This window comes from Diceros bicornis, chromosome 8 (assembly GCF_020826845.1).
Source record: "Diceros bicornis minor isolate mBicDic1 chromosome 8, mDicBic1.mat.cur, whole genome shotgun sequence".
Classification (NCBI taxonomy): Eukaryota; Metazoa; Chordata; class Mammalia; order Perissodactyla; family Rhinocerotidae; genus Diceros; species Diceros bicornis.
The window spans coordinates 38,432,990-38,446,739 of NC_080747.1; the positions used below are offsets into that span (position 1 = coordinate 38,432,990).

Genomic DNA, 13,750 nt, shown 5'->3' on the forward strand with positions numbered 1-13,750 from the left:
ATCAAATAGCTTAAATTCTAAGATTAAAATTCTAACAATATAGAAATACCACAAATTTGAAAATAATCTCCTTAAATTATTAAATTCCCAAGGAGAAATTAAAGTCCAAAGATAAATCACCTTGAAAGTTCAAATACAAAAAAACATTAAGGGTCAAAGGAATTAAAGTTTATAGTCAAATTCTCACGTCCTTGTGAACTACAGCTTGAAGACGTTAAAATCAGACTGCTTAGATGCAAGTCCAAAACTCATCCTGATTAATTTCCCCTACTTCCTCTCAGTCAGAGGCATTCCCAATGCTTGGAATGGGTATAGTTCCTTCAGGGATTCAGAAATTGTATCACGTCAAAGACAAGTTTTTACTAGCTACATTTTAAAGAGTCTGAAGGATAGTCATCCGGAAAAAGACGAAGTTGAATCTATATTATTCTCCGTGACCACGGATAAACTCAAAAGGAATCAGAGATTTAAATGTAAAAAGGAAAGAAGAATGCCACCATGAAAGTACTAAAAGAAAACACACAAATTCCTTTATAAACCTGAAGTGAGAAACACATTTCTAAATATGACTCAAAACCCACAGAAGAAAATACTGATATATTTTACTACATTAAAAAAATAAGCAGGGTCAAAAGACAGATGACCCCAAAAAAATATTTGAAATTCACATCACAGGCAAAAGGTCCATTTCCTTCATATAAAAAGAGCACCTAGATACTGAATGGAAATAAAACACTAAAATCTCCCTAGAAAATGGACAAAGAACATTGAGAGCCAGTGCACAGAAAAAGAAATTCAAATGGGCCTTAAACAAATGGAAAGATAGTCAACTTATTCATATCTCATTATTAAATAATAAATACAAATTAAAACAATACTGAAATAACATTTTTCACCTATTAGACTGGCAAAAATCTAAACATTTCATAATACTCTGTTGATGAGGCTCTGATGAAGCAGAACTGTCATGTCGTAAGCAGAATGCAAAATGGTAAAAGACTTATGGAATTTGGCACTATATAAACTACACTACATATGCATTTATCTTTTGATCCAGCAATTCAACTTCTAAGAATTTATACTACAGATACTCCTGCCAAAAATGACAAATATATAAGTTTATTTATTACCACACTATTAGTAATTGCAAAAGAAAGGAAATCACCCAAGTGTCCATCAAGAGGTGACTATTTAAATAAACTATGATATATTCACATAATAAAATATTAATACTACCTAGCTGTAAAAAAGAATGAGAAGCTTTCTACATACTGATATGGAAATAAATATAACTGATATGCAGTTAAGTAAAAAAAATAAGGTGCAGAACAGTGTATAAAGTTTGCTTTCTTTTGTAGCAAAAGGGAAAAATTAAGAATATATATTCATATGCATATGCATTTGCATTTAAAAAAATGGCACAGGAGGCATACACGGTATAAGACTTACTAAATAGTTTACCTGCCTAGTCTGACTCTAGGCAGACTGCCTTGGTCTGTCTCTGCCACCTACAAATTAATTAACCTCTTTGAGCTTATCTACCAAATGGGAAATATAAGAATTCTTACCTCATAGGGTTGATACACGAAATAATAGTTAACTTTTGCAAAGTATATAGGACAGTATTGGGCACTTAATAAGTATTACAGAAGCGTTTGTTAAACAAACAACTAAATAATTAAAACCTGTAGGGGACAGAATAGAAGTAAGCTTTGTCAATCTATACTTTTTTATATCACTTTAGTTTTTGAACTATTAGTGTTTGAGTTTTGGATGTATGGTTCCAAAAAAATAGTAAAAGAATATATAAACTTAACAAAACTGGCCCCACACATGAAATTTAAACTCAAGCCATTCCCAGATCCTAGAACATTTATCCCAAAACACATTGTGTTCTTAGAAACTAGAATTGAATGGCATCTAAAGGAAGAATGGGACAGGGAAATATTCTCGGTTTCAGCTTCACCAAGATGCTTGTTAGTTTTTGTGAGTACATAGATTCCAGAAAACCTCTGTCAATACATTAATTCTGACACTATGCATTCACCAAATCTGGGAGCAAAACACACTTAGCACATTGGTGCCTCTCAAAGAATGACATTTGAAACATTTCTGCCTTTCAGAAAAGTTTAAAAATTTGCAGTCAACGTCACCAGATTTTACTTGAAGTAAAATTTTTTCCTCTGCCACATGTTCTAAAAACCTCTTCATTTCCATTCCCTCCTTGAGCCCCCAGTTTCTGGGGCTCTGGTACTGCTGGAAGTGGACTCTATCTTACAAAACAGGGCCTACTATTTCCAGTAAGCAGATATTCTCAATCCTATACCACAGTGGCTCTTTCCACCACCTCTTCATACGGAATTGCTAAACTGGTGAAACCTGCCTCTTAGGGAGAGTTTCTCTCTTATCCCATTTGTTTTGGCTGGAAAATCACTCTCAACAGATTCCTGAACTAAAGCTGCAATGGATGCTTCTGAAGCCTGAGCCCCTAGAGGCCCAGTGAGAACTAATGCCTCTTCCATGTGCTCCTTTTGGCACTGTCTTTCATCACTGAATTGTTCAGACCTTGAATAGCATTTTTCTCTGCTACATATTTTTCTGCTGCAATGAAACACCTCTCTAGTTTTTATTTTCTTCTATCCTTCTACACCTTTCAGAAAATTTTAGTTAATTTTTTAAATATTTAATCTGCTTCAGAAGTTGAGTTTCTAACTGCTTAACCCGCTTATTAATTTGGTCTCTTCTCCAAAACATATAGGATTATTGCTGTTTGTGGAAAATAAATACTTGTCTTCCATCTTATCTTTTCCAGACATAGTAGTTTTTTTTTTAATATATTCCTCTATTCTTAAATTCCAGAATCTTCTCTACCACTAATTATGAAATCACTAAATTGTGAGTTTACTAAAATCATCTACCATTTAAAGAAATTTTTTCTCTCCCACTTCCCCAGATGGATAATTCCACACAGGAAACTTTTCTCCCATCAGACCAACATCTAGTCCATCCAAGCTTGGACTTAACTCATCTTCTTGCCTGGCTCCTTTCTATAAGCCGCATCTTGCCGAGCCTTGCCCTGAGTCCTCATTCATAGACATATTCCTTCAAGGCACAAACTGTACCTCTATACAAACCTACAATGGCTATTTTATCTTGAAAATCACCTAATGATACTTTGTGTGTTCTACAGATCTGCCTAGTCTTCCCCAGTCTTTAAGATGCTGTTCTAATTGCCTTTTACATCATCCCTTATCTGTGACCTCTCAGTAGTTTCCCAACTCTCTTTGAAAGAGTCATTTCTTTTGAGATTTTGCCTCTTTCTCTTCTTGATTAATTTGGGAGCCCAGTCCCTATTTCAATCTAGTAACAACTAAATGACCTCTCCCTTTTCCAATACTCTGTTGTACAGCATTTAGATCCCCATGAATCTCCATTTCCTCTTATAGACATCTACTTGAACTTCAAATTGTTATTTTCTATGTCACCTTTGTCAAGCCTGTCCTCTAATTTCTCAAGTTTTCTCCTAAGCAAAATCAAGTATTAGAACAAGAGCATTCCAAGCAAAGCCTTTTTTTATTTGCTTTCTCGGCCACTGTTTTTGCAATAATCTTATTGAGTTGTTTCTCATCATCAATTTAAGAAGGTATATGCTCTTTACAGTAAGGGACCCCATTCCTCCCTAATTTGATATCCATCAACCTTCTATGGATGGAGTCAAAGTTTGAATCTCAGTGATCAAAAGTCATGGTCAGGGTGTATGGAATGATCAAATTCAGAGCCACCTGAGATCAAAAGGTAGGAGCAACTTTTAAACCTACAGACAAGACACACGAACTCTTCGATTTGTCCCTCCCACGTTCCCTCTCTCGACTCTGAAGGGAAGTCAAAACAATATGACAGAGGATCAGAATTGAGCAGACTTTCTATGCCACCAACTTAGGCCTGGCACTAAATATTTCCTGCAGGTGCAAACACTTTGAGACCTAAAGGCTGGTACAAGGCTACTTAAAAAAAATCAGGTCTGCAGAGTTCAAGGTCAAGCAGCAGTAACTATTTAGGTAGGACGCATTTAATAAGGATGTCTCAGCACTCCTGGTCAGATTTTGCTTGCTGAGCCCCTCAAAGCTTGCCTGTCTTTGCTTACAGCCCAAAGCAGGCAGGCTTGCCCCTACTGACAGAACCATAGAATGTTTTGCTTATATAAAAACAGCCACTCTCCTGTGGGCAAAACCACCATAAGCTGCAACAACCCACTACAGCTGGAAATACGTGCTCAGTGCCTAGGTCAACACTATCAAAGCTGAACACCTCCCACTTTACCCATGTCAGAAGCATGCCAGAAGTTTTACTCTATAAACACTCTACAACATAGAATTCCTCTCATTTTCCTTTTCTGTTTATTCCCACTCTGTCTCCTAGATGTTGGGATGTGAGGAGGATCCAATAAGTAGCATCTCTCTTTTCCCTTGAGAGACATAAAAGAAAAGTAAAACAGTAGGAAAACCAAAATATCTCCTTATAACTTCTAGAGAAGATATTGAAGACCGTGGCTTATTACTGCAGGCTTACTGACACTGAACCCCAAAACTGACAGACTTACCACAGTGTCACAGCATCCACGGAAGATGGCGCAGAGTCAAATGTGTGACCTGTCAATTTGCAGCCTGGAGGGGTGGAGTAAAATGAGCACTTCCTGTGGGCGGCTCATCTCTAAGAGGAAAAGAAGGGGCAGGTCATACGCACACACGCTGACTTTCTCTTTCCAAATTGACTGATCGGATAACCATTTGCCACCGCCGCAGGAAGAAGTAAAGAGACGAGCATTAGGCATGTGGATCTATTATAGGGCCCTCCATAGTGAAGGAAACAAGAGCATTGGGAATAAGTGTTCCCGCTCTCCAGCCTAATGCAGCCTCTTTCGTGTTGGGAGCTTTCTCTTCCGGGTCACAGCGATCTTTTGGCAACCTCACTGGCTCTTTCAGTTATATATTCATCCCACTTGGTCGCAAGGGAACTTTGAGATTGCTTGTAACCGCAAAGTGAGCTGCAAGTCTCTTGTAGTGTATGTGATCTTTTCTAAGCATGCCAGGTTGTTAATTACGGTAACCACACAATATATTTTCCAAACTAGGACCCTCTAAAGTGAGAGGGGGAAATAAGATTAATTAATTTATAAATTTTTTGAGATTTTTAAGAGTGCAATTCAAAATTCATTTTGTAAAATGAAATTACTTCTAAAAATTAAAATAACTATATTCAAGTAAAAACTTTTAAAATGTCTTTATATTGATAATATGAACGTTAAAAATACAGAATGGTAATTCTTGGCACGGGATGTAGTTTAAGTTGTGTTTCAGCCTTAATTGTCTATAATACTGGGTCACTAATAGTTATCTGAAGATTTTTAATATGGTATTTTTAATATGGTTTTTAATATGATATTTTTAATATGGTGTTTTTAATTTGGTATTATTGGTTTTTTTTAATGTGGTAGTTTTGTTTTTAAATTTTTTTAATTGCCTACAGTCTTTTCAAATATGTATTTTATGGTTGATATATGGGAAATTTTGACACATTCAATTTACTCTTTACTGTAGATTATAATATTTTAAATTAATAAAATAAGCTCAGAGAAATTATACTAAACAGAAAATATCATTTCTATTTTTTAATATTGAATATGTAAATTTTTCAGCACAAATATTTTCACATATACTGTATTTTTGCCTCTATACAGAGTACCAATCTTCAGCAAACATTTGTATGAAGATTGACACAGACTTCATAAAATGTTTTCCATTATTTAAGATTCTTTTGAAGGTTTTGCCAAAATTAGATGCTGCAAATTGGAAAACATTTTTCATTTTATTTCTCTAAGAATGTGAATTTATTCAATTGTAATAGGAGCTCCATCAACAGATTCTTCATATAGGTTACAATATTCCAAGGTACAATTCTAGAATTTCAAAATAAAATTTTATATTATACATCATTTAAAATCCAATTGAATTTGTTTAGGTTGTTCTTTGATTTTGTAGGGGTAAATTTAAATATCTTCCTGTGTCACAAGTTTTTTTTTCAATGACCGCAATCTGGAAAATCTTCAAAATCCGAATTTTATTAGCACAGCAATTTTTGAATTGTTTGATTAAAAATTTCTAAATGGTTTTTAACACAATGCAACAAAATTTTATAGATTTTGATTATAAAAAGCTCAGTACCTTTTTAGACCATTTAATTTCATTTAGAAAGTGTATTTTAAAGAATCAAATATTTCTAAAATCCTACTTCGAAGCAACAAAGAGAGAAAAGGTGCTATTATGTTTGAGTCTTTTTTGGTACTCAATTCTAGTTTTATCACAAAAGTTTTGTAGTTTGATTCATCAAACTGTTATCTATAACAATATTTGTGAATCTTGACAGTTACATCTTATATGTCAATTGCAGTTTGGATGTATTTATGAGTTATATGCACACCACAGCCAATTCCAAGGATATAGTTAATCCATAGGTGTCTCAATTTAATAAGAATTTTTATTTTTCACTATGACCTTGTGCTCTGCCCAATTTAAATTCATATTATACTGTGAATAATATTATTTTAAATATAATTCTTTTAACTAAATATAAAATAACGTTTACAATGATAGCAAATCTTCTACTTTTTTTTTCTTTAGAAGAACTCAGAGCTCTCATGAAACAGAGCCCCCTTTTTTTTTTTTGCAGGGAAAGATTCACCCTGAGCTAACATCTGTTGCCACTCTTTCTCTTTTTTTTCCTCCCCAAAGCCCCAGTGCATGGTTTTATATCCTAGTTGTAAGTCCTTCTAGTTCTTCTGTGTGAGCCGCTGCCACAGCATGGCAACTGACAGACAGGTGGTGTTGTCCTGTGACCAGGAAACAAACCAAGGCCACTGAAGTGGTGAGCACCAAACTTTAACTGCTAGGCCATCAAGACTGGCTCCAAATCTTTTACTTTTGCAGAATGTAGTTTCAAGTTTTACTTTGATTCCATGAATTGGACAGAAAAAAATAAAACATTAGAAGTTATTTAACTAGTTTTCTATTTGAAGTGTCTGATAACAGTGATATAAAACTGCATCATGTAATAGCCAACATGTCTCAACATTCACACACTAGAAAACTTGGGATTAAAAATAAGAAAAATTAATTAGATAAATAGTTGTTTATTCTAAAGGAAAACTTCTATTTCACAGTGTTATGTATACATGTACCTTCTGTGGCCATGTGTTAATTTCTTATTTTCCAGTACAGTCTTCTTATTTATTTATTTATTTATTTATTTATTTATTTATTTTTTGTTTGTTTGTTTATTGCAGTAACATTGGTTTATAACATTGTAAAAATTTCAGGTGTACATCATTGTACTTCTATTTCTGCATGGACTACATCATGTTCACCACCAAAATACTAATTACAACCCATCACCACACACATGTACCAAATTATCCCTTTCACCCTCCTCTCTCCCCCCTTCCCCTCTGGTAACCACCAATCCAATCTCTGTCCCTATGTGTTTGTTTATTGTTGTTATTATCTACTACTTAATGAAGGAAATCATACGGTATTTGACCTTCTCCCTCTGACTTATTTCACTTTGCATTATACCCTCAATGTCCATCCATGTTGTCACAAATGCCTGGATTTCATCGTTTCTTATGGCTGAGTATTCCATTGTGTATACTGCCAGTACAGTCTTCTTAAAACAACTACCAACTTTTGAAGTAGATACTGATGATTCTTCTGCAGGTCTATGTCTAGTTTTCGTAATGATAGCACTAATGTTCTCATGGTAGATGATAAATATTGACACGTTTTGTGCATTTTACATGTTATCTATCAACTTTCTTGAATATAGAAATTTTGTATTTAAAATTTCATTAAGCACGCACTTTCCTTTTTTTAAGCTCATTGCTCCTGAAAAGGTTCGTTGCAAAATTAAAAGAACTTTTACTAAATAATAAAATACTTATATATTTATAATACACAGTAAATGACAGAACTGTAAAAAGAACATTCAGACTACTATATATGAGCTCAAGAACAGCATGAGTTAACCTCAGTTGCCCAGGCAGATTTTGTGTACCTTTGTCTATAATGTTCCACTGAGCCCACCTTTTGGCATCTTAGGCCTGAAGGCCTCCTATGTCTCAAAGGCCTGTACATGGACCAGGTCACAGTTGAATGGTACCCCAAGTGGACAGCAAGAGGAACAGCATCAGATACTTTGCCCACCACCACCTAAGACCAGAAGGAGTTAGCTTTCCTAGCTGTCCTGAGCTATTAGTGTCCCAGACCACCTTGCTTTATTAATGAATGTCTTACATAACATTCTTAATAGAAAAATGTTGGTTATGTTGGGTCTGGAATGATCAGTACCAGAGACAATCTGTTGTTCATTGTCTTTTAGGTTTGACCAACATGTTAACATCAGTGTTTTGTTTACTACACATGTTTCACACATTTCTAAATGAGAGCATGGCAGAAGCCATAAGTATAAGGTCGAGATCTAACAAACCCACCCTCACTTATTTTATTGCAAACATGAATACTAATTTTTCAACAAAAATTGAAAATCTGGGATAAATACTATGTTGGACAAGGTGCCAGGAAATAGGGTATACGTCCTTTTGTGTGGTGTGCTTCTGTGAGCCTGACACCTTCAGAACTCTCCAGATAGGGAGTGGAAACAAGATCTTCTCTAACCGAACCACATATATTTTGTTTACTTCCTCCCATGTGTAGTTACTTCTAACTACATATATTTTGTTCTGTTCACTCACAGAGCTTAATCTCAGAAGTGAGAAGGGGCACACTGTGCGTGCATCTCTTCTTTTCCCATAACTCTATCTCCTCGATTTCTGAATACCAACCGCTCCACCCCACTCCTCAGTTTAGATCCCACTCAGAAACCCAAGTTAGGGGGAAGGTGTGATCAGAACTCTCCAAAGAAGATTTTGTCAATTGTCAGATTGATTCTCTTTTTTTGCAATGGAATATGAGGGAAAATTAAACTAGAGAGCTAGGAGGAAAGCAGGAGGGGTAAGCGATGAGAGGCACATGGTATAGATAGATCTCAGGGAGACATTTATGGAAATTTTTGGAGTTAGGGGTCTGGAAGTAACTGTGGAATATGGGGAAATGGATGGCACATAAAAGGAGATTTTAAGGAGTATTTGTTTGTATTATATGTGTTTAAGAAATCCAAGTGAAAAATTAATTCAGACTTGGAAATTAGTTTTTAATTACTGTGCTATGATTCTACGACCACCATACTGTAACCCTATGATTTCATTAGGATAAAATTAGAACAACCAATGGAATTTAGGAGAAAGTTTCATAAAATAATATTTCCTGGTCAAGTAATGGTTCAAGTGTAAAATAAATATCTAGCTATACTAGCATTTATAAGATGAGTTTAATCTACAATACCAGGCTACACAGCCCTACAGCTTGACTATCCACATGATTTTGTAAGAGACTCTACTTCATGCTTCCTGGCAAGTTTTTGTTTTTATTTTTTTTTAATGGTTTGCAGGTCATTTGACAGAACTGACATCTTCTTTTATTTAGAGATGAACTGCTTGTTTATACAGACTGGCTAAATTTGTGAAACTGCGCATCAAAAAACAATTTACAATTTTCCTTGTTTCAAATTGCCACTTAATTGACTCAATTTCCAGCCCACTCTCAGATCTGGAGTCAATTAGTTAAATAAAGGGACAGTTAGGGGATGGTGTAATATCAGCAGAGGAATATAATATCTTCGCTATCACAATTTCGAAGTTCAGAGTCCCTTTACTTAATTGTGCTTCTATTTTCAGCTAGGGTTTAGGAAGAAGCTGCTCTGGTCTGGTAATTCTTTTCCCTGGAACCTGAAAGACTTCTAATTTTTATACCCTGCTGAGAAAAACATATGTGACCCAGTTCTCTCACAATCTTGTTTCATGTCTTATAAATGTAAAGATAAATATCTTCTATGGATTTTGTTGAAGGATAAATTATTCTTCTTCTCTATAGTCTTTTCTGGATTGGTGTTTGACTATTAGGTAGTGGCAGTGCACACAACAGCACACCAATGACACAGGTCAAAGGAAACTAACAGCTTGGGTTATTTTTCATAGGCTGAAATTTTGTACTGATTATAAAGCTAATTATTCAAATACCATGGTTGGTTGTTTGTTTTTTGATATCTCAGTGTGAAGAATCTAGGGCCAACATATCTAAATTCCACAGAGATTCTCAATTGCCAAAAAGGCATGAAATGTTGGCATTCACTAAATAGGCCACTGACTAATGCTAATATACGTGACAGATTAAAGATGGCTACAGTCCTTTGATACTCTTCCCATTGAGAGGTAAGGTCCGTGTCCTCTCTCCCTGAATCTGAGTGGACTCTGTACCTACTTTGACCTATAGAATACAGCACAAGTCCCATATTTGTGCCATTTTGTAGAAAGGGCATTAATAGACTTGCCACTTCCACTTCCTATATCTTGAAATACTTGCTCTGGGGAAAGCTAGCTGCGCTGTAAGAAATCTGATTTATGAGACCGCTATGCCATGAGAAAGCCCAAGGTAGTCACACAAAGACAGAAATCCTCAAATAGTAGCCATGATTGTAGCCCTCTTCATCCAGGCATCAGGCCTGTGAATCACAAAACATTCCTATGACTCTATCCTCACCTATTATTTGACTGCAACTGCATAAGAGACTCCAAGTGAGAACCACTCAGATGAGCCAACAGAACAATGAGAAAAAACAGAACAAAACAAATTGTTGTTTTAAGCCACCAAATTTGGGGGAAGTTTGTTAAGCAGCAGTAGATAACTGGGGTAACACTCAACATTTATTGAGCACTTAACCATGTGCCAAGTACTTTTCAAAACATATTTGCATGAATTGACTCATTTAAATATCAAAACCACCCTTGAGATAAGTAATTATCCTTATATGACTGATGAGGAAACTGAGCAGCAGTGAGATTAAATCATATGCCTAAAGTCACACACTATTAAGTGTTATAGGTGAATCTAGAGCCCGTGGTGCACCACTATGCTAATCTACCTCTAGGTAGTAAGTAAGGCACTATATTGTCATCTCACATATATCAGTTTATAGTCTCCCATTTACAATATTGTGTGTGTGTGTGTGTGTGTGTTTGCCTGCTTAATAATTTATGCCAACATCCATTAAACTCATCAAATATATTTTCAGCTTCATCATAATCAGATTGCACAATGTACGTAAACTATTGACACTATTAAAAAAGATTAAATTTCAAAGTAAAATCAATACCAATGATAAGAAAAAATATATCTATGACATATACATATGATTCAATTACTTATATAGTACCACATATGCTTCTTCCCTCAAAAGAGAAAAACAAAGAATTACTAACTCTTGAATAAGAATCGCTTGTGTATAATCTCCCTCGATACAATATTACCAGCACACATCATGTTGTCTTAAGAGTAACACAGAAACATTGAAAGTAAAATAAAATACTAGACCACATGTAGTCTGTTCTTGAAGTGTTATAGCCAGAAGTAGTTTGGAATTACCAAAGAGGAAGGCATGTTAGTACAAGGGATATACAAATCACTTTTTAAATTACAAGTGTGAATTTTGCTTTTATACACCTTACACCTTCAGTGTTTCTACCCTTACTCTATTTTTATAACTTCCACAGCTTCTCTTCTATCTTTAAATTTTTTTACATAATAATACAAAGATCAATTTGTACTCTAAGGAAGCCACTTCTTGCCAATCAGGCTTCTGGTAGGAGAAATGGCTGATTACGTTTTATATTTATATCCACGAATCCAACAAGACTCCATGCAAGTAGCAAGATCAGCAGCAACAATTTGATTGTGTCACCAGCAATATCAGACTAAACATTTATGTTTCTGTGCAAACAATTTGGAAATAAGAACAACAACAACAAGCTTAAATATACATCACATTATATTAATTGAAGAAAACTTCTCATTCTGTCCTCTCCAATATCTAAACTTATTTGCTGTGGCCCAAGATTAACTTTTAATTGTAGAAAATTTGAAAATTGATCTAGAAATAGTGGAATGGCATCCTTGCTTTGTAAAAAGTATTTCATTTTATTCTACTCCTGGCCAACATGAAAAACCATTCTGGAACTTCTTTCAAAATATTCCTTACAACTGTTTCTAGTTTTTGTCACCCTCTTACCTCCTTGATCCCATCTTTTTCTTCTTACCTTCCCTGTAGGAATGAGGTTGGTACATGCTAGCATGCCGTAAACAATGCACTAATATACTATTACTGAAATAAGGTTTTCATAGAACAACACTGTAATGCCAGTGTTCTACTTCTGAAACCAGTGTAACCAATTCTATCCCACAATTACTTATCAGAACATTTATTTCAAAACAATTTGTATTTTCTGAGTAAGGCATGTCTCATAAGTCAAAACATGATTATTGTCAAAGAATCACAAATTTATTTGAGCACCTAAATAGCAAAGAAAAATTCTCAGAGAGTATAAAGAAAAGAGGCATTTTTAACCATGATATGAGTGTGAAGCTCTATATATCTTCTCTTACCAAGTGGCAGGTGAGGGAAAGATAGTCAAGAAGAGTAAAGTTATATTTATTACTTAACAAAGACATGCAATCTTACAACAGCCTTAAAATGTACACATTTGTATGCCCCTCCAATTGCTCTCAAGTATGTGATGTCAACATTATGATTATAGAGCCGTGGTAATACCTGTAGTTGAGAGCATTAAAAATGGTTACTTTGGTCAGAGTCCATCTCTTTTAAATAATTAAATATTATTTTATCAAAATGTATAAATAAAGTGAAAGCTATTGTTGGCATACTGTCCTCTTTGGCAATCAACTAAATTCAAATTATCCAGTAAACTAAACCCACAAATTGCCAATCACTGTGCTAGGGTCCTCAGTTTGTCATCAGACAATGGGCATATTTATTTTAACCTTGTTAAACTTACAAGATAAAATTGTGAACTTATGATCAGGGAGCATAGCCTATTTGTCCTTTATCCAAATAAAAGACAGTTACCAAATAATCATTATTTCATATAAAAGATAATACAAAAGAGATATAGGAATAGTGAGAAAATGCCATGAATTAATTCTACTAAGAATCAGAAATTGCCTCAGTGAGTGGCAATATTAGTGCTGTGATTTATTGGAGGTTATCAGTAAGACAAGAGCAGGAGAAAAGCAATTGAGGCACAAAATATTTTGTTCGCAAAGGCACCAAGGTATAGTCATGCAGAATATATTCAGAGAATTTCCTATCGTCCTGGGTGGCTAGATCATAGAAAATAGGTGCAAGGAGAGGATGAAGGTGACGTTAGAATTGGATTGTGTTGGGCCCCGAATGCCATATTAAGGAATTCATATTTTATCCCAAAGTAATGGAAAACCGACAGAGACTCTAAAGCAAGCGTGAAATGAACAGAAATATTCTGACATCAGCATGTGGAATAGGTGGGGCTGGAGAGACGAGATCAAGGAGCCAGAAATAAGGCCACCACTTGAGCAGAAATGCAAGGAGTAATTATGTAATGGAAAATGGATTACATATCACTCAACCTTTATGATGAATGCCAGCATTTTAGATCTGCTCTTTGAGGGATGTATTTGAATAATTCAGTTAGCACAGTCTCTACAGGGCATTTTCAGTTCTATGTACGGTTTATTCTTAGAGTGGCCAGAAG

The 13,750-nt window shown here is 35.0% G+C and overlaps 1 protein-coding gene across 1 annotated transcript in view; it reads right to left on the reverse strand.

Annotated features, from left to right (window-relative positions):
* The window catches only part of LOC131409587 (cytochrome c oxidase subunit 7B2, mitochondrial), a 128,149-nt gene extending 123,511 nt beyond the window's left edge, over nt 1-4,638 (reverse strand). Inside the window, exon 1 of the mRNA XM_058546995.1 lies at nt 4,601-4,638. The gene's annotated coding sequence lies outside the window, so the exon portion shown is untranslated. The remainder of the gene's footprint in view (nt 1-4,600) is intronic.
* Between the last annotated feature and the right edge of the window lie 9,112 nt (nt 4,639-13,750).